The sequence below is a fragment of the Zeus faber genome, assembly GCF_960531495.2.
Source record: "Zeus faber genome assembly, chromosome: 2".
NCBI classification, from domain to species: domain Eukaryota; kingdom Metazoa; phylum Chordata; class Actinopteri; order Zeiformes; family Zeidae; genus Zeus; species Zeus faber.
In genome coordinates, this window is record NC_137189.1 from 44,271,138 (window position 1) to 44,291,718 (window position 20,581).

Below are 20,581 nucleotides of genomic sequence, written 5' to 3' on the forward strand. Positions count from 1 at the left end.
TTCTTCTCCTTCTCCTCCTTCTTCTCCTTCTTCTTCTCCTCCTTCTCCTTCTTCTCCTTCTTCTCCTTCTTCTTCTCCTTCTCCTCCTTCTCCTTCTTCTTCTCCTTCTCCTTCTTCTCCTTCTTCTCCTTCTCCTTCTTCTCCTTCTCCTTCTTCTCCTTTTCCTTCTTCTTCTCCTTCTCCTTCTCCTCCTTCTTCTCCTTCTTCTTCTCCTTCTCCTCCTTCTCCTTTTCCTTCTTCTTCTCCTTCTTCTCCTTCTCCTTCTCCTTCTCCTCCTTCTCCTCCTTCTTCTCCTTCTCCTCCTTCTTCTCCTTCTTCTTCGTCATCCTCTTGCTCTCGTTCTTATTATCGGCCTCCTAATATTCCCAATTTGCTTCCTCGGAGTGAAACTTGAGCTCGTTCTGACGACAGAGCTGGCATCCCGGCTGGAACTGATGATTTAGCTCCGCCGTGCAATTTTGCTCTTGCAACGCCAGAGCTCATTTAAAAAAAAATGTTAAGTGGAATTTGAAAAAAATCTTCCCGGCGCACCAGTGGCGCACCAGTGGCGCACCAGTGGCGCACCAGTGGCGCACCAGTGGCGCACCAGTGGCGCACCAGTGGCGCACCAGTGGCGCACCAGTGGCGCACCAGTGGCGCACCAGTGGCGCACCAGTGGCGCATTAAATCACCACTTCATCGGTCGGTCGTAACAATAAATACAGCGTTGCAAAAAGCTCCGTGTTTAAACATCTTCCTGGGTGACATGAATCAGACAGGCGGCGTTAAAACACTCCGCTTTTGCCACGATGTGTAATTTATTGTCGTAACCATTTTGTCTTCCACCCTGGTAGACAGAGTATAAATATGCAGATTTTATTATCTATAATTGGAAAATTTGAACAGAGCGTGGATTGTTGATACAGAGGTCGGTTGTTTATCGTTAATTGTTCGGGTTTATTGTATGGTGCCATTTTATTATTATTATTATTTTTTTTTCTATTTTTATTCTCGTTGCTGTTGTTTTGATGTGCGCTGCTCTAACAGCCCACCAGTCCAGGTATGAATAAAGAATTGATCTATATTTTTTTTAAAAAATAACTGCAAACAACAAGCGAGAGCAGCGAGCTTTAGCACGAGTTTTTCGGATAAACCGTCCGGATCCGACAGCGTGACTTCCAGGGCCGCCGCGCACAAGTCGTCGGACGCCCGAATTTCCCACGTCACGCGAACGCACCAGTACGGCGGAACCCCGCTTCGCCCGGAGGACCGGCGCGCAGCTCTTCCCCAGCGGTGACATCAGCGATTTATCGATTGGGATTGAAATCGGTAAGTCACGGGGGAGCTCCGTGGTGGCGCACGTCGCCCCCGCGATCCGCGAGGGCCCTTGACGTCCCGTCAACCGAACGGCAGCCGTTAAAGTCGCGGCGGGGTGCCGTTAGCGTGTAAGCTAGCTCGGGTCCGACCGCCGGAGCGCTATAGCGGTTCAGTGCCGATGTCGCGACGGTGAGACCTGGCACTCGCTGGGCTTTTTGGATGTCGCGGCGCCGCGATATGAATGACGCTTTTTTTTTTTGTCTCCAGGGCTGCGTTCCAGCAAAGCAATGCCACGTAACGTACTTCACGGACACATACCGTTCCAGATATTTGTAATCAGCACCTACTGAGTGCTGGTCGTTTTCATTTTCGCTTGTAGGGCTGGGCGTGATATCGTGATGTCGTGATGTCAGAGTACATGTCGTCGAGGACTTTGGTCATCGTGATGTTTTGTGTGACTGTCACCCAGGATGTTGGTTGGTGATGATATCACAACATGGTCAAGCGTTGTCTTTGAAATGATACAAGTTGAAGTTCATTTCAATTTCCTCAACTTGAGACCGCTCCGCCTCCACCTGCTTGGCCGTGATGTCCACAGCACTGATGATTGTTTCTGAAGTGTTTCCTGTGTCAGAAGATCTTATGAAAGCACCGGTGGAATTATCACCGTTATCGGGGTTTTCCGTCAAAAAATGTTGTGGTATTTGATTTTGACCATATCATGTAGTACGCTTCTTTTTTTTTTTTTTGTTCTTGCATTGCCCAGCCCTATCTGCCTTTAATTAGAGAAGGTACTCAAGATACCTTATTTGTCACATACATCATACAAGTACAGTGTAGTGAAATGATAAAAAAAATGAAATGATAAAACAACCTTTTTGTCAACAACACTAACGAAGGAACAGCCTATATAATATAATCCGGTAGTTGGGAGATACTGTAACTATTACAGTATATTGACATATTAAATTAGATTCAAGATCCATGAGGTTATTTCTCACATACATATACATACGGTCATACATATATGCAGTGAATTGTCATGACACCCTGTGATTACGCACAATAGGCTCCAAAAATACTAAAATGTAGACGCGAGGTGCTCACACAGGCGGCCGCAAGGGGCGCCGCCACAATTGCGATTCTGGGTTCTATAATTATATAATAGTACAGTGGTACCTCGACATACGACCGCATCTACTTACGATTAATCCAAGATACGAGCGGCGATAGTCGCGAAAATTTGTATCGACTTGCGACCGACTTCTCCAAGATACGAGCGTGGAAATTTGCAGTTGCCGCGTCGGCGGCCAGTCGGCGGCCAGTCGGTAGCCAGTCAGTCAGTCAGCAGTCAGTCAGCAGTCAGTCAGCAGCCAGCCAGTCAGCAGTCAGTCAGCGGGCGACCTACATCGTGTATGCACGTAGTTCGTGGCTTATTGATATTTTTTTCATATTTACTGTGTTTGTGCTGTGTATTTTGTCTATTTTCACTCATCATGATTTCATAATTCATATGGGAACAATTGCTTCAACATACGACTGTTTTGACATACGACCGTTATAGAACAAATTACAGTCGTAAGTCCAGGTACCACCGTATTAATTGTCTGTGCTGTATTAAATATACATTTAAATCCTCCTAAATAAAACTTACCTTAACTTACCTCCAGTACTATGTTATACCTATGCCTACACCGTTGAAAGGGGCTTTACTCAAAAAGTCATGTTTTTTGCGAACAATTTACGGTAGGTCATTATCACCATTAGCCGTTTCCACGGTTTAAGCGAATACCACTAACAGCCATAAGTTGCCTGAGAAGTGAGGGGTGTGGCTGATGTATTGTGGGACACGAAATTGCTCGCTCTCTTCCATCTTCTATAACAACACAGCGCCAATTGCTGTTAGTCCCGTTTAAATCGTTTAGTTGCTGTTACTCTGAGCTGTAGGGGCCAAAGGGACAAAAGAAATACAATTTTAAGGATCAATGCGTCATAATCACAGCTAATCTTTGAAGTTTTGGGGATCGATAAGCATGGCGTGGCTGGTGTAGCTTTCCGAGACGGACCAGCTCTATCGTGGCACAGACGGCGCCGCATTTGATTGAGAAAGACACAAGGTGATAAACTGAAGCAATAATTGCTGTTATGGTCAGGGATGTTCATTACAACTCACCACTAGCCTCAAGGCTGACTGGGTGTGTGTTGGCCTTATCCTCATAACTGGCAGGACATTTAATCTTTCTGTATGCCCGAGTAGTTGAGTACAAGTGATTTGCTCATCTTTACGGGCTGCTACCTACTTTGCATTGACACACACACACACACACACACACACACACACACACACACACACACACACACAGCACATTGTCGGCTTGGTACCGTGTTCATTGTATTGCATACTTGGGGAACATAGACTATGTATAAAAAGTAGAGAGATTCAAGAGAGATTCAACAGGTTTGTTTGTCACATACATATACATACTTTCATACATATATGGAGTGAAATGTCTTTCCAATGCACCCGGAGATTATGCACAATAAGTTACTAAGGAAGACATTTTTTTTGCGCTAATATTTCCTGCAGTGGAGACCTTTTTCATATCAAGGATCCTCAATTTGATATTTGATTCACATTAGGCCAGCTCATTTGATAATATTTTGTCTCTGGGGTTTGGGTCCCAGCTTCCATACCTAGCTATGCTTTAGTAAGGTGAGATTACATTGAAACTACGATTGAAACAGTCATTATTCTGCATTCTCTAATGGTTCTAACTCAGGGTGCGCCCATCTCTGGAGGCAGTATTGACAGATACCAATCAGTGTCTATTTGAAGCCTCCTGTTTATCGTGTATTATTATTTATTCATTTATTTATTTAATTAACTATTGTTAACAACATTGTATATAAAGTATTAATATTAAGAGATGAGAAAGTATCATGAATTGACAACTGTTTATTTATTGTCATTATTGACATACAGTATGTCATATATGTCATTATTGACATACAGTATTCCACTCTCTCATAAGCACGAGGGCTAAAGCTTTCGGTTTAGACCCCGTTTACACCCTGACATTTACATGCGTCTTTGGTGATGATCACAAGCGGACAGCTCTAATGGCAGCTGTACGCACCCGATACCCGATCGCTCGGACCACATCCAGGTTGTGGTCTGGGCCACGTGTGGCCACATTCTTTTAGCAGTGTAAATGCAGTTTGTCCTGGGCCACACTGAAGGACTGCATACTCCACTGACGTCCTCCGCATATGCATGAGTACTGTACTACTGTGGTGCGCCTGGTCAGGAAAGTGTCCCTGTAACAGAAGTGCAGGCTTTATTATTTACAAGTAACGTATTTACACAAAAACATACAGTTTTTACTAAATTAAGTCCCATTGCAACAGATAGCAACTAGGAGACGTGCGTGACACGCTCAGGACACAGGGTTTGTTTTTTTTGTTTCGTTCATTCCATCACGCAGTGACCTGGACAGTCCCTTAACTCAGTTGAGTTTAAAAAAAAAAATACAATAAAATAAAAAATGTTTCATACAAGTAGGAATCAAACTAAAATAAAAAGTGCTGCCCCCTGAAAGTCGACAAGTTGAATCATCAGTGGGAAACCCGTCAGTCGACTGAGATTCTTAAAATGGAGCGTTTGTTTTTTGTTCCTCCAAATAATAATAAAAGAGTGTAGAGACGGGGCACAAGTAGGGAGGAATGGGTATCGTCCAGGGCTGAAAGATTTGGGAAAATGATCAAATTGCCATTATTTTTTTTAAGAGTTATATTGTGGTTGTGATTTTTCAAAAGTTCCTTACCTCTGTATTATTCACCATACACAAGCAGTAAATGTTTCTATCGTATGACCAACACAACATTGGATGTAGTCAACATATAAACTGCTCTTTCCTGTAGGCCAGGCCTTCGTGTTAGGATGAAATTAGATGAATTGATGCATGAATTGATATGAATAACATATCTTTATTCAACTATTGAATTGTAAAATGAAAAACCTTCAATCACAGTAGAACATTGACTCATTGTTTTAAATTCAAGCTTTGTAATTGTTCGAATTTGCAAATGAACATTCTAAAAATATTCAGCATTTCAGCAGAAAGGTATAATTTTTTATAAAAATGTTGTGCGCATACGTCGCATAGCTTAATGCTAATTAAAAAAATAAAAAGGTAAAAACAATAACAACTAAACAGAGGCGGTTTTCTGGGAGAGGCTCCGCCCGGACTCTACAGGTGTTCCCGGCTCTGCCAGCAGCACACACCCCGCACAGCGCCCCGCGGACCAGGCTAAAGCACCGGGTCTCACAGGGGGGCAGCGCGGAGGTTCGGTTAAAACAATCGCTAGGCGGGGGCGTGGGAGTGTGAGAGCGTCACGAAGAAAGTTTTCCCCATTACGCACAATTTCGTTCCATATGCACTTGTTTCGTTCCGTAAGGAGACGTAAAATGTAATAAAAACACCCTGTTCTGGCGTGCCGATCGTGGTAACCACATCACTGACATTTGGTACATTTGGAGAGGGAGACAGGTGCGCATGTTGCGCCCTGATCTCTCTCTGCGCGCTTGGCGGCCGCCTATCTCGCCATAGGAGGAGCCTGTCCTGGACAGCCCTAGTGGTTTGATTGTGTAACATAAAAAAAACAAAAACTTTTGTTTTAATCGCAGCCTTTGCGATTTGAAAATTGCGACATTGAAAGACATTGGATTAATGGTTCAGCCCTAGTATCGTTAAGATAGTTTTATCAGTCCTACTGCTCTTACCAATACTGCTCATCGATTCGGTACTTTTAACAGCACTCTTATCGGTTATTTATTTTCATTTTTTAGGAGGAAAAACTACAACAAAATAAGAACAGAATTAACACTGCGTCATCTGATCGGCTTTTCACTCACACCATTTAGAAAGAATATCGGCTGGGCGCGATCAGTGGCCGATCGATCCGAGCACCCTTTGTGCTAACATCTTGTAAATTGCGTAATGGTAAAGTTTAATGATTAATCATTCTGTTGGGGAACTCTCTAGAACCTCTTGAAGGACCCCTAGGGGTCCCAGACCTCATATAGAGAACCACAGTCCCAGAGTAAGGGTAATTCTCAGAGATTGTTTCAACGAGTGATTTCCCAACACTACTTTCTCGTTTCACCTGCACTATTCAAAGACGTACCCTTTAAGGATCAGCCCACCCGTTAGGCAGCACAGATTTAGACTGCTTAAGGCTTTGTCAACTACAATGATCAACGTGTCATCCATTCTTTACTCCCATGAGTGAAAAAGCTGTATATCAATCAGGTTGTTCTATATCTGACATGTTTTTTTTAAGGCTCTTGATGTCAGATAAAGCAGAAAGGACTTACCACGCTCTCAAGTTGCGGTGTAAAATATATTATGCCTTTTATTGAGCAGAATTATAGCAGCGGATGTACTGCCTTCATCAGGGTTTCAGAGCCGTGTATTGAGAATTTATTTGATAAGTAAACGGTGTCAGTCAAAACAATTGTCAGGGTCAGCCAATTATAGTAAAGCGTTAGTCGTGTATTTCCAGCAGGAGGAGATTAAAGGGAACCGTGATACAATTCCCTTAAACCAATTTGTAATATTACGCAATTTACATAGTGCTTGACATATAGCTTTATTTAATCAAGTGTCATTGAGATTAAGATCTATTTTCGGGGAGACCTGAGAACGAATGACATTTATGAAAAAATTTAACCGGTTGAAATACGGGACCTTGCTTATGAAAACCGTGATATGCATCCAGTGCTCTGTGCTGTTTAATTCTCAGTGGCGAGGGCAGTACTCATGCTGAGTAATAAATCAAAATATCACTTTGCAAAACTGTCTCGTAGCTTCAGGATGGCAGTTTTGAAAGACAGTCTGGTATCCAACCAAATTCAGAATTACTTATGTGGCCTGAATTCAATTAGATCACCAAGTTACATGAGATTTTATAAAATGGAAGCATTATTTTTTTGGGGACGGGCTTAAGGTTCATTAGAAGCGTCCGTATGTCTTCAAATGCAGATTGAAATCTGGAGAAGGCCTGATGTGTAGTGAGTTGAGACGATGGCTTACAAGTGTGATCTGCATAATATTCTTGATGAAATTGTTAAAATGTGTGTGAGTGTGTTTACGTTTGTTTCTTGAACATAAACTGAAGGCAGCTCCTCCAAACGCTTTGTTTTGTGATGTCGATCATCGATGATTGCCCCCCCCCCCGATTCCTATCAGGGTGGTATGTGAGAAACTACTTATAGGTCGTCAACGTCAAAACCTGTTTGGTGCCTCATTTGATGAAAGCCATCAGCAGCTCATCAATACTCATCAGCAGTATTGAAAGCCTTGCATGGATGAATGTGGGTTAAGAGTTTAAATGTCACCCCAAGCGACCATTTTACTACGACTAGTGCTGGGGGTTAAAACAGTAACAATATATATCGCGATATTTTGTTACCCGATGTCTAAATAAAATAAACTAGATAAATAAGATAAAGATATAAAAACTAAAGATAAATAAACTTCGATAATGTCTTCCGCAGATTAGTTCATTTGTAGACGCGTTAGCCAAGTCAATCCAATCAATTTGGACGATCTAAAGCTGACCTTTCCCCTCTAGCCAATTACATTTCTCGATTTAGAAAGAAGCCCCGTCCCCACCCTCGTGTGTAGGTTGTGCTTGTAAACACACCAGCAGTGGGGACGGAGCAGCAGTGTCCAAAATGAGCGACTCGGAGGAGAAGGAAAAAGATGATGTACCTGTGAATGATGTGAATTCAGGGGTCTGTCTGCTGACCATAGACGCTAACAGGGACCACCGGTTACTACCACGAGGGGCACTGAAGCTAGTGGTCCGGACCAGTTAGTGAGTGGTTTGTGGTGTGGTCTCTGCAGTGAGCAGCCTCTCGCCCTTGTGGTCCGGACCAGTTAAGTGGTCGGTGGTCCTTGTGGTCCGTCCGTGGTCCAGACCAGTTGCTCAGTGGTCCATCTTGTGGTCCTAATCCACCGCACACCTCCTCTGTCTTATCTCCCCTTCACTCTCCATTGGCTGTGTGGTGCACTTTTGTTAGCTATGAAAGCATTGTTGTTCATGAAGGAGACAGAAAAACACCATAAATCATAATATTTTGTCTATGATTCATATTCTGATGTCGACTAGGCCTAGATTGTATTATTATTATTGTTGTCAAGTTTTTTGAACAGATTTGTTCAAATTTCTGCTGAGTAAAGAACGCATTTATAGTGTCTATTGATATCCCACATCTACTGTTCTAACAACATTTAAGTTATATTGTTCACTTAATCACCCATAAGTACAGATACGTTTGTTATTTTCCTATTGATACAGCTGTTCATTTGTCCTCTTTCTTGTAATTGCTCTATTTTTTCGAGATAGTCCTCAGCAAAACTGTTTTTATTTACATAAGCCACAATTGACATGCTGGTGAGGTTGGAGGGCCTTCCAAACTTCCAGGCGGAAATGGTCCTTGGAAGGATGATTGATGAGAGATGATCAAGAGTTGTTGTGTTTGTTGTTGTTTTTTTTTTAATCCAATTCCTTTATTTTCTTAAAGTAAATGGCATACTTTCTTGTCAAATGATTTTGCTTATGGTGATTTTGCTGCCTTTCTCAAGTCTTGAGACACAAGACACAATAGGCATCTAGTCTCAAGTCTGAATGTAGACAACCATGTCAAAAAAAGTTCAGTTTAAAAATAAAACAAAATACATTGAACTTTTGGTTGTATTTTAATAGGATGAAATCAACTTATATAAATAAATTCCATACAATTAAACAAAACATGCATGGACAGATATTAGTCCAGACAACAAAGACTTATTCCACAGACCACTAAAACAAATGGTCTGGAGCAACGAGGACCACAAGCTTCAGCGCCACCTAGTGGTAGCGACCAGTGCTCAGTATAGCGACCACGAGGACTGCGCATAGGCTTTAGTGTAGGTAGGTAGAGAGATGGCTATAACCTACCTAGACATGAGCATACATACATGTCTATCTCTCATCACGAAAACTTCAATATACTGTAAAACAATACAATCTAGGCCTAATCAACAACAGAATATAATTCATAGACAAAATATTATGATTTGCGGTGTTTATTTGTCTCCATTAACAAGAACAATGCATTAACAGCTGACAAAGTGTACCACTAGGCAAGAGAAAGGGGAGAGAAGAGATAAGACAGAGGAGGTGTGGTGGATTAGGAACACGCTATAGACCGCTCAGCAACTTGTCCAGACTGCGGATGGACTATGTGACAGACCACTTAGCAACTGGTGGAGACCACGAACAGACCACAAGCAGCACCGACCACGTGACAGACCACCGAGCAACTGGTCCAGACCACGAACGGACCACAAGCGCCACCGACCACGTGACAGACCACCGAGCAACTGGTCCAGACCACGAGCGGACCACAAGCGCCACTCAACAACTGGTCCGGACGAGAGACTGCTCACTGCAGAGCCGATGGGCTCCACCTCTAGGTCCAGGCTCACTCCAGCTCCGAAGGAAATAAAGAATAAAACATTTTTTTCAAAAAATGTTGTGTACAAAAGAAATCAAACATTCAACATTACAAATCTATAAATGGTATTGTATTATTAAAATATATAGAAAGATGTATTTTTTAGATGTAAATATTGGCATTTATATTTGTTGTAATACATTTTTTTTACATTAATATACACAATGGCACAAGAAAAATTTGCTCATTTGAACAGCGAACCCACGGCTTCCGTACACTTTCTGACGTACAGCCAATGTTTATTGTGATCTGTAATCTGATTTTTCGAGCTTATAGAGCTTGTGCGTAAACACCGGGTGTCATGACATTTCACTGCATATATGTACGTGTACATGTACATACACGTGTACATACACACGTGTATGTGTATGTTTGTGACAAATAATCTCTTGAACTTCAACTTGAACTTGAATCACAGCACCCCGAGCCGATCTGGCAGCCGGACCCATCTGGTACCACGTTCAGACCACACAGACCATTCACTGGTGGTCCGAAACTCTAGCTTCAGCGCCCCTAGTAGTAGTAACCAGTACTCCGTGTTAGCGGCCATCAATTGGCTATAAACCCCTGCTGCAAATGAGGGGCACATTCGTCGATAGTTTGGCATTTTCTTTGGTCTTTTTGAGTTCCGACCCAAAGCAGATGGTAAATATCCATTGTGTAAAATATGTGCCAATGAATACGCAACACCACAAACTTTATTATTTCCATATTTACATTTCCATTTTGGCCTACTTGCCATATTTATTATGGGTCCAGCCCATAGTGCTGGATCCTTTTTGTTATTGCTCTGTGTTTTTTTTTTTTTTTTTTTAATGTGCAATATCTAGACGGACAGATTGAGCTGGGGCTGCTCGTTCTGCTTTTTACCAAACCCCGAAAACCAAAACTAGCGAAGATATTCTCGCACCGCCGGAAGTTCTAAGAACCATTGGAGGAACCAACCTTTTCTATTGTGTCTGCACGGCATCTTCCAGGAAAGGTCGTAATTGTTAAAACATCGTTCTTCAGGGATATTTAAACTGAACACCGGAAGAGGAACATGCAGTGACCTACGTGCACGTTGATCGGTCCAGACGTAAGTCCGCACAAACTGGGAGTCAAAAACCTACTCTGTGTTTGTGTCCTCACACATGGAGTTCGCTTGCAGCTCCAGATCGACGGGTCTGAATCGTTTGTTTTATTTTAGTCCCAAAGGTTTAAAAAGTTGATGAAATGTCTCTGAGGGGCATGCAGTGTTTAGTCTGTTTGAATGGAACCGTGTTGTTGGGAAATTCCACACGGAGTCATTTCCTTCCACAGAGACACCATGAGGCAGGACTCCGTGAACCACAAGTAGTAGACAGCCACAGTCAAATATTTGGGATAAAGTAATGACATGCGACAAGTGTATCGGCTTTAAGTAGTAATTGTTCAACCTCACCGCTAGATGCCACTAAATTCTACACACTGCACCTTTAAGTTCAATTGTAATTAAAGCTGCTGCACTTTTTACCTCTTGGTCACATCTTACTTTAAACACTTTCACTGTACATTACGAGTGCTGTGGAATGTTCATTGTATTAAAATAATGTTTAGCATTGTATTTTTCGGATTTTTTTACCCTTATTTTTCTTTGATATTTATTTTGTTAATAAAAGAGGACGCTAAACGCTGCTACGTTTTGTCAGAACATTTTTGTTTTGCAGTGTAGATTTTTGTTTCAAGACTAGTGTTTTTGTCCGGACAATTTCATTCTACCAGTAAATGTATTTTTAAATTACATCATAGCATACAACTGTCTTTTTTATAAAAAATAAAATAAGAATTTAACATAAATTGTGATTTTTCTATATATATATTGTGATAAATATCGAATGGTATGAAATATTTTATCCTGATAACATTTTGAGCCTAGAAATCTGTACAGGCAGGAGAGCTCACTGTCATCTGGCCATAATATCCACACTAGTATTCTGAAACTGTCACATTTGTTTCATTCGTCCTGAATTTCAGAAAACCGTATTTGCATACCATATTTAGACCCATAATTATAAGCAAGTCTGAAATGTCGGCGCTTTATTTTGTGCAGGCGTCCAAAACAAACGCTGTTTACCGTTTGCGTTTCTTATTTCACCCAGTGTGATTATGAGCTAATAAAGCCACCACTCCCCCGAACGTTCACCTGTCATAACACAGGTTCGGGCTTATTGGGAGCTAGCGGTGTCATGGAATGTAGTTGATCGGTTATCCGTACGGGTCGCCTGTGAACCACGGATCAATTTGTGAAATTCAACCAATCGTCGTGAAATACAGCTTTGCTGCCGCCGTTCCTTTTTTTTTTAAAATCATAATTCCATCAATCTTGATGCAGAGTTACAGTGAAAAGAAGATAAAGACAGACCCGTGCTGTGTTTTACTCTGAAGCGCAGTGATTGGTTTACGGTACGTTGCTGATACTTTACGACCATGAAGCAAATGTCGCCCCTATGCGGCATATTGGAGCGGTCAAGATGCGCTGGCAAACAACATACAAACATATAATGTGTTCTGTTGACAGATGCAGATGCAGACTTCTCTATAACTTGCTTCATTCTGAACCAGTTTTCATGAAATTTAGTTTGTTATAAATGTGAGAAATTGAACATGAAAATTCCGTTACTGGGGGCAGATCTCATCTTATTTTTTTTTTATTCACTACCATGTTTAAAGGAAGAAGGTATCATTTTTAAGATTTTATTTAAACATTGCACATCTTGAGTGTTGTTTTCATTTCAGGCCATGGGCTAAAGTTCCTTGTTTCTGTGTTTTTTTTTTTTTTTTTTTCCCAGAATAAATGGAAAGCAGAGATATATTTGTCTCCCATTTTTTTATTTTTTATGTTTTATTTTTAATTTTTAATTTTCTTTGTTGATCCGAAAAATGATGTGGTCTGTTACTTGCAACTGTGATAAGAGCCGAACTGTGGGTTTTTTGATCCGTTGCACCCATATTGGGAACTGAAGCCATTATCAACTATTGACATTGCAGCTGCTGTGCAATAATAGCTTTCTCCAAAGATATAGCCCAATAACTAAATAATTCATCCCTCTCTGCCTCTATCTTGGAGGAAAATATTTCCGCCCCTCCTATAATATTTGGTCCGCGCCATTAAATTATTCAACCGCCTCACCATAAATTGTTTGTTGAACGGCTTGACCTTTTTGGCTGGATTAAGTAAGCACAATAATTCATTTCTTCAGAGGCCCCGGCATAACGAGTGGCACAATCACAGAGCCTGAATTGGATCTGATCAGTTGACGCAGACCGCTCTGGGTTGCTAAGTGACGGCGGGAACTTTTCCCGCCCACTGCGTCTGCGGATGAAGTCTGGGGTGATTGAAATTATCAAAAGAAGCCACAAAACACCGGCACCGAGACAGAGTTTGACGAAGCAATGAGTCACTTGTCAAAGGAAGTTCTGTCTGAAGTTTATTTACTTGCTTTGTGAGCTTACGAATGGCTCGATGTCGAGGCCAGACGCGGCAGCGGGAACGGCTCTGGTATCGCACCTTAAATCCACATCCAGTGACGACCGCCCCGCGGGTGGTGGAGAGTTCATTCTAGACAATGTTTTTGAATGATTTTGTAAGTTTTGCCTTTGCTGTTATCATGTCCACCGTGTGTGTGTGTGTGTGTGTGTGTGTGTGTGTGTGTGTGTGTGTGTGTGTGTGTGTGTGTGTGTGTGTGTGTGTGTGTGTGTGTGTGTGTGTGTGTGTGTACGCCAACTGTATAGCTTCAATGGTCCCAAGTAAACAGTTGGACGCTCAGCTTCCGGCCCCACCCCACTGACTCCCCCACCTGCTCTCCTTGCACCTAGCCAGTCCCTCTCTCTCTCTCTCTCTCTCTCTCTCTCTCTCTCTCTCTCACTTTCTCTCTCCCCCACACACCTTTTTGTCCCTGCACTCTGCTTCTTAATCCCAGCGTGAGACACTCCTTCCTCTCCTCCTCTCTCTCTCTGCTCATCTCCCCATTCGCTTTCCCCTTTCTCATCCCTTTCCCTGTCTCTCTCGCTTTTTTTTTTTTTTTTTTAATCCTGTTAATTTCCTTCATGTCCTCCTTCCTCCGCCTCCTCCTCCATGCCTGTCCCTGGTTGCCCCGATTACCCCTCCTCCCCTCTCCCTCCAACCATCCCAGTGCCCTGAGGTCTGCACCCCCTGTGGTGGCACTACTTCCTCCTCTTCTCACCAACACACACACACACACACACACACACACACACACACACACACTGTTATAGAGTGGACTTGCGGGTGTCTGGGTCCGCCGTGAGTGGCTGCTCCGGTGCTGACATCACGCCAGGCCCAGCTGTTGCTTTGGCGCTGTCTCCAAGGCTGGCTTGATGGGTTGTGGCAGGTAGACTCGTAGATCGCTCTCTCTCTCTCTCTCTCTCTCTCTCTCTCTCTCTCTCTCTCTCTCTCTCTCTCTCTCTCTCTCTCTCTCTCTCTCTCCCTCTCTCTCTCTCTGCCCTCCCCCTCGCTCTCTCTGCCCTCCCCTCCCTCTCTCATTCTTACACTCGTGCGCACGCCGGAGAGGCGCACACGGAAGGGCGGCTGCGGAGGAACACGAGCTCGGTGGTCGGCGGCGGCTCGCTCGGCGGCCAGCGGCGCCCCCGCCCTCCCCCCTCGCGATGGAAGCTAAAAGCGTCCGCCTCACCAAGAGGGAGGGAGACGGGGGAGACGGTGGGGCAGGTACGTTCGAGCGGCTCTCGAGGCCGCGGTCCTGTCAGTAGTGGGGGGACGGCCGGTGCTATTTTAATGACTTGCTTGAGTTTTCCATCTTTGTTTCTCGTGCTGGGTAAACATGTGTTAAGTTTATATTTTTGTGTATTGTAAATGGTTCCTATTGTTCCTGTTGTCGGTGGTTTGCCAGCACTTAAGCCTAACGACTGCGGGGGTGTCAAACACCAGGACATGAGACGGAAGGGTTTTGTTCATGCGGTGATCTCCATGTAGAGTCCAGACTGGTGCATCTGTGCCTTGCTTTAAGAGAAAGCGGGGACCAGTCGGAGCGCTGGGAGTCGCAGCTCGTTACCCGCTTTCCAATTACTAGGCTAATTAAGCAGGATAAAGCCATTAAAAGGCTTTTACCGCTCTCTCTCTCTCTCTCTCTCTCTCTCTCTCTCTCTCTCTCTCTCTCTCTCTCTCTCTCTCTCTCTCTCTCTCTCTCTGTCTTTCTGTCTCTTTCTCGCTCCTGCGCTCACTCGCTCGCTCTCTCCTTCTTTTTCTATTGTTCTTCAGCCGAGCTCTCTGTCGGTCCCGCCCGGCAGGTGTGCTCTGTTCTGCCGGTGTTTTCCCGCAGATGGACTTGTGACGACTCTGGCAAACTCTTATTTTTTTTCCTTCCTTTCTCTTGTGTGAAGCTTCCTAGATTATATTTAAAAGGTACAAACAACAACAACAAAAAAATCCACTACACCGTGCTTCTCGGGTGCCCCTTTTTCTTGAGAATTATTATTTTTTTGAGCCACACTTCTAATTTGCATGGATTGATCCCCCCCTGGAAGCCCTGACGGCGATGGATAATAGATTTCCCCGGCTGCTTTGCTGTGGATTAAATTTATTATGCCCCCCACCCCCTGACCCCCACCCAACCTCCGCCCGCAGAGACTGAATGGTGCCCGCCAGTCATGTTTCTCACATCAATCAATCAGCTTCTTTCTAATGATTACCTAATTGCTACACCGACCGGTCTGTGACAGGTGTGTCGAACTAATCATTTCTGTGCTCTTAACCCGGCGACACTGCGCCTTACCCCCCACCACACACACAAACGCACGCACCCACACGCACACGCACACGCACAGGCACACGCACACGCACACACACACCCTCCAGTCCGTGAGACTGTCGTTCTGTAATTAGCGGAAATGGCCGGGAAATGAAAAATTTGAGGCCGCCTGGCTACGCACGGCAACCGAAAATCTATTTCGTTGCAGCCTAATTAACAGTTTATTTCTCGGCCTGAATTTTTTTAATAGCCCGCGTCGCCGAGTCACGTGCAGCGCGGCACGCGCACCTTTTAGTGTTGAGTTTTATCCCACTTTGAGGTCGGCTCACCGCTAATCACCCGAGTTGAAATTGGTTAGAATAGTTATGTTTTTTTTGTCTGTGCTTTATGATAGCGACACGGTATGGAAGCTAGTTTGCTTATGGCTCATTGCTCATTAGAGATATTGCCAGAGATGAGACAGAGAAACGCCCTAGGCCACGCAAAGCCCAACAGAGAGAGCTGCAGAGGTCAGGGAGACCGGATTCTGTGTGTGTGTGTGTGTGTGTGTGTGTGTGTGTGTGCATACTCCCGAGTGGGGCCGATCAATAACGATCATCTTTTAGTCATCAAATTTGCGGTACACAATTTTGTCGTCTGAAATAGGGCTGTCACGATCAGGACACTTTTGTTGACGATAAATTCAAGATTCAAGAGGTTTATTCGTCTCATACATATACATACTTCCATACATATATGCAGTGGAATTCAAATTGTCCTCCAAGTTATTGTAGAAGACCCTTTTTTTGGCATTGAAGATTGGCAAATAAACCCAACCTGGTAATTTTCCTCAACCCAACTGATGGAAACTCACCTACTTTACTCACTCACTCATTCTAATTCCATTCCTGTATCGGACTATTTTGTAAAAAGATCGCAATCAGCTCAAATGATTACAATTATGTAATGACTTTGACTTAATTAATTAATTTTGTCTGAAATATTAGAGGGCACTATGGTTGAAATGTAGGTCTTTCAGTCTGAACCACTGAGATCCTTGTCGGGGCTATATATCTGTTCAATCTGTTTGTTTATTAGGGGTCCAGCCGCAGGCCAGGAACCCTATTGTATTTGCTTGGATTTTATTATTTTTTAAACTCCTCTGTGGGTTTCGGTTTAAAAGTGGTCGAAGAAAAGACCAAACAGATCTCAGAAAATCTTTAAAAAAGTGATTAAACAGCGAGTCAAAAAAACGATGCTGCGTTTAATGTAAACCGGGAAAATTGTAACTCATTGTATGAGTTACAACACGCAGTCTTAGAGCAACCCAAAGGCAGAATGAATCTCATGCTGCGTTTCACGAACCCGAAAAACTTTAATATGTACCTAACACGACTAAATTGGACCCTGTGTATTGCTGCCTGCAGCTATATTAACATTTTATGTTCATTGTGTCTGGGATGATGAACACATAAGCTGTTCTGGAATTTATCAACGCTGTGGGTTAAAAGAAATGTGACCATGAATTCATCCATGACACGCACACGCTGTGTGTGTGTGTGTGTGTGTGTGTGTGTGTGTGTGTGTGTGTGTGTGTGTGTGTGTGTGTGTGTGTGTGTGTGTGTGTGTGTGTGTGTGTCTGTCTGTCTGTCTGTCTGTCTGTCTGTCTGTCTGTCTGTCTGTCTGTCTGTCTGTCTGTCTGTCTGTCTGTCTGTCTGTCTGTCTGTCTGTCTGTCTGTCTGTCTGTCTGTCTGTCTGTCTGTCTGTCTGTCTGTCTGTCTGTCTGTCTGTCTGTCTGTCTGTCTGTCTGTCTGTCTGTCTGTCTGTCTGTCTGTCTGTCTGTCTGTCTGTCTGTCTGTCTGTCTGTCTGTCTGTCTGTCTGTCTGTCTGTCTGTCTGTCTGTCTGTCTGTGTCTGTGTGTGTCCACAGTTCACAGAGTGCTTCACAGGGAACAGAAACATCTTTCACTTTCATTTTCGCCGTCCAACATAATGGTGTCGCAGAGCATGACGAGTGCCGCTGGACCCGTCTCACTCCTCGACCCAGCCTCTCGGTTTCTGTCCGGAATTAATTTCCAACCACATTGGTCTATGCGCGTGGGAGTATGTGCGTGCACAATCAATTACAATTACAATCAATAATAATAATAAAAACAAATAGGTGATAATCCGGATTTGTTCACTGGAGACTACCTCTTAAGGTAATTTGACAATATTTCGGGATAACTATTGATGCAGGGTTGATTAGAACAGCTATAGCTGAGTCTATAACGTTCAGAAATGTGCAGTACTTTAGCATAATACAGCCAACATTTAATTGCATTGCCATAACAGCAATCCCAGACGTTATCGAGTATACATATTGCAATGTATAAAAAAAGAGGTATTGATGTATTGTGTGTTTTCCACCACCACTGTCTGTGTTCAAATACAATACAGGAAAATGAATAATAATGCAGCTATCTTGGAGCGGTTAAATTCTGAACCTTAAATTGCGTGAAACATATCGTACATGTTAATCCTCAGAGAAGATCTGATATATGGCAGTTTGTGCACAGCGCCCACTTTGCCACTGCACAAAAATTCCGTTGATGGCTGTGTGTGTGTGTGTGTGTGTGTGTGTGTGTGTGTGTGTGTGCGTGTGCGTGCGGGCGGGCGGGCGGGCGTGCGTGCGCGCGCGCGTTTATTGCAGATAGTGGTTGAGGCATGGCAATAAATGTGCAGTGATAGCAGAGAGGTGTGACAGTGAACGACGCCTGGGGGGAGTGTATTTCAGGTGGCTGTGCTCAATGACTCCTTTTATACTGCCGTTCAGCCATTTCCCCTCAGGCGGTGACACCAAAGGAAGGACACACAGCCAGGTAGGCAGCAGAGAGAGAGAGGGAAAATCAGAGTTCAAAGTGTCTGTTTCGGTGATTTCATCATGGCTGCCACGACTGCCAAATTGGCAGTCGGTCTGTGCCTTTATATATATTTTCCATTTTTATAACTAAACAGAAAGAGGAAGTAGTCATGCCCTTGTTTTTATATCCAATTTCAATAATGAATTTCAATTTGATGTTTGATCTCAATGCCAGAAGGCTGCTGCACATTTCATCAATAAGGCCACACCCTTGTCTTAGGCTGGGCAATATATCCATATAATATCAATATTGTTATATAAGGCTATTGTCTGGGATCTCGTTTTCGTTTTTTGGAATTGTCTGAAGACTGAATTATGAAAGAAATGCAGATTGCATTTTTCCGAGAATTTCTATTTCTGTACTTCATGGATCGTTCGAGCTGTAATATTCACATTACGAATAATTGATGACTGTCCCTCCAATTTTTATTGTGTGTACATATATTGTGAAAGATAATAGTCTATATAGTCATCCCCAAAACATGGAATTACGAGGTATTTCTTGAAAAAACTCAATATTTTCATTTTGTCAAGACCAACCAGCCCTACCCTCTGTCAAATCTCCCATGTACACAACGGGGGAAGTGTATCATGCTTGGTTTATTTGACCCTAGTGACCCTGCGGTGGTTGCTCACCACAGCGGTGGAGATGAACGAAGAGAAAATAAATAAAAGTATGTCGGGAGCGGTCGGAAAAGGAAAAATTTTGTGTTTTGGGGTGGAAGTCGAGGGCCGCCAGCACGGCTGGTGAACATCGGCTTCACGCATGGCTCCAAGAGGATACTGTCCTTTCTTTGTAAAGCAATTTTTTTTCAGCCAACGACTCCCCTGATAATATCTCCCTGGGTTATTACAAAATGGCACCTCCACACTGATCCATCGGCTGCTGTGGTGAAGCTATAAAGAGCAGTTTCGCTCTGATTTGTGGCTTCGCCTATCGTGGATTATCGTATCTCACAATACGTTTCTAGCGTAAATGACTCCGTAAGCGATGAGTGTTGGTGGTAAGGGGGGGAGGCTGGTAGCCAGATTTTGACACTGAGAAAAATCCTTGCAATTGAATTGTCTTAAAGACTCCCCATTCTAGAAGGGTACCAAAAGTGACTGCCATTTTACCCGAGTCCTGTCCCACCTCCCTTTAACACTGTCGAATCCCACCAAAATAACATCACCTTCCAGACGGCATAGCATGTGTTGGCATTAAGTCCACATTTTAACCACTTTCCTGGTATTGTGAGTTATCAAACACAGTTCTTGTTTGCACTGTGTTTTAGGAAATACTGCATAACGACAGTTTGCTAAGCACGCAAATGATGAATTGGAAGTTATTGAAAGTGGCTTAGAGTATGTTGTCGTTATCATTGTAGTTTTCTCTGTGTTGCAGTATGTGCCTTTATATTGAATACAAAGATTTTTTTAAATGTTGAACTTAACGTTAAGTTAATAAATCGTCTTTGGCATTCTGAATGGCTTATTAAGGACATCCTTCATTGGCAGCAAATTCGAATCAGAAATAATCACATCTAATGTGCACACAAGTGAAAACAGATTTGTGTTTGATTTGTATTTAAAAGTGCGAATTAAAAGCGAAGCCCGATGCACGTCAGTACTGCCGTCGGACGATTTTCGATTCAAAAAGGCTCGTATAGAATAATCTGGGCAGCCTCCTCTCAATCTGGCGGCTGTTCTGGTAGCAGACAGATCTGTCAAGCGGAGGGAAAAAGAACAAGGTGGATTTCTAAAGTGTGCAGCCATTCCCACTTGACCTTTTCCATCTGCCATGCGGGGCTGCACCCGGAGGAGATGCAAGTAGGTTGGATTCATTCCTGGCACAGTGGCGTGCCGCGGCGCAGCGGGGCGCGCCACCCGCTCGCCGAGCCAAAGATGGATGAGGGAGGCAGAGCGAGAGGGGGAGGTTCCTGGATGCTGGAGCGAGAGCACTTGTATCAGCCTGCCACACTGTTGTTACACGAAAAGTACACATGGTCAGAAACACAACCGATTTCAGTTGTGCCCAACTGAAATCGGTTGAACGAAATGAACGACGTATCTTGGCCCAGAATGCGTATCCGCAAACGGCGCGAGGCGCTTC